We start from the raw sequence: 1856 nt of genomic DNA, 5'->3' as shown, positions 1-1856 counted from the left end.
TATTCTAGATTGAAGATGAATAAGAAAAAAAGACACCAGGAATTCTTCATGACTCAAGAAGTAAAAATCAGTGAGAGAAAACTTCTTTCTAGTCACAGGGCACTTAGTTTAAATAAGAAAAATTCAAAATCTGACTAAGGATAATATATCCTTTTAACATCACGAGCCCATGTGTCCAAATCAGAAGATAAAATGTACCACAGTATGGTTTTCAATATGAGTTGCTACGCCACATAGTTTAAAACAGAAGAGCGAGACAGCAAGACAGAAAAAATAAGATGGTAAGTTATGACTCCAACTATTTCTCAATTAACAGAATGTCTACACTTTCTCCTAAAACATTTCCAAGCGTATTTTTCAAGTTCTCTTAACTACCAAGCTCTTTTTGAAACACTACATACCCCTGACACCAAACTCATAAGCTACAGTTTCTACAGTGCTGGTATCTCGTGTGAAAAGGACGCTCTCCAGGAGCCATACGCAGTCTCAGCACTGAAGCACTGAAGCACTGAAGCAGGGGAGGGAGGCACAGGCTCTGCAGAGCAGGTGTGTCCATGGCAGCCCCCACAGCGGAGCAAGGCAGGCAAACAGCGTCCTCGATGGGATGGAATCTGCCTGTGGCGCCAGGATATGAACACAAAACACTGTCAAGATTGAAACCACAACCACAACCCCTCGGTACAAGCGCGCACACACACACAGTTACACACTGACACACGCAATTGAGACGGTACAAAAATGTTCTAGCCAGTGATCTTGGTCAGGCTCTCGTCAAAACCAGTATAACTCGTAAACGATACGTTTACAATAATTATCGTAGAAAATTGTCATAATTTTCACTTGAGTCCCTCAAATTAAGAAATGTGCTCAAATGAAAATAAACACAAGTACCACAGTGAACTATCATGAAACATCCCTGGGGGAAGGAAGAGGAGCAAAACATTAGCAGAAGGAAAGGACAAAACCATTTATAAAAAACTAACTTAAAACAATTGAATGCTACAATTTATAAACTGTGGGAGAATTACAGGATCTTTCTCTACGCCCTGATAACCACATAACTAAATAACAATTAAAATTACGGTTTGCAGATAGGAATTTTGGATATGGTGTAGAATCAGTCAACACAAATTTCAGATTATGTTTACAAAAGGACATTGTATTACCAGCTGGAGGTCAAAAATTCAGACACATGTCGCACTAAGTTTGTTAGGATGTAAGGGTGATCACCTTTTTTACATGATACTTTACACACTCTGCCCAGCAGTAGCTAATACTAACAAACAACAATCAAATATTAATTCATATAAACAATAGCCTAGTAGAGTTAAGAGAAGGTTTTTTTGGGGGGGACAGGCAACTACAGCCAGGCTTTAAAGACTTTTAGGATTTTAGGATTTGTAGGTAGTAACTACCGGGTAGGTGGTGTGGTAAGGGATTCAGGAAAACGTCTGAGATCCTAGGTAGAAGAGGCAGAACCAAGATTCCGAATTAATTCTAGAAAATGAAATCTGGATCTATGACTAAACAAAAATAAGCCACTGAAAGACTCTGAGTGAAGAGAAAACAGGGTCACTGTGACATTTTTTGAACATTAACTTGGTGGGAGTGTGCACGAGATGAGCAGAAGAGAAATGACTAATGGGGGAGGGGAGGTCAAGGATGAGAGGCTTAACCAACAACGAACGGAAGCAGAAGAAATAGATAAGGGAGAGAGATCACTGAAAACGGAGCACACCGACCTTCAGGGGGGACTCGAGGAAAGGGCAGAGTGTCAGCAGCAGGGAAAAGGTGCGTTCATGCTCGGACTCAAGCCTGAAATGACAGCAGGAGGAAGGGCAAGCGGGCCTGCGGCG

General features: G+C 41.2%; 1 protein-coding gene across 1 annotated transcript in view; it reads right to left on the bottom strand.

Moving 5' to 3' along the window:
* The window catches only part of NDUFA10 (NADH dehydrogenase (ubiquinone) 1 alpha subcomplex, 10, 42kDa), a gene marked incomplete at its 3' end in the record, with an annotated part of 37150 nt that overhangs the window by 5163 nt on the left and 30131 nt on the right, over window positions 1-1856 (bottom strand). The window lies entirely within an intron of this gene.

The sequence above is a fragment of the Galeopterus variegatus genome, unplaced genomic scaffold (genome assembly GCF_000696425.1).
Source record: "Galeopterus variegatus unplaced genomic scaffold, G_variegatus-3.0.2 Scaffold10253, whole genome shotgun sequence".
Taxonomy (NCBI): Eukaryota; Metazoa; Chordata; class Mammalia; order Dermoptera; family Cynocephalidae; genus Galeopterus; species Galeopterus variegatus.
Note: the sequence above shows the minus strand (reverse complement) of the source record. Positions and strands in the feature narration are given on the sequence as shown.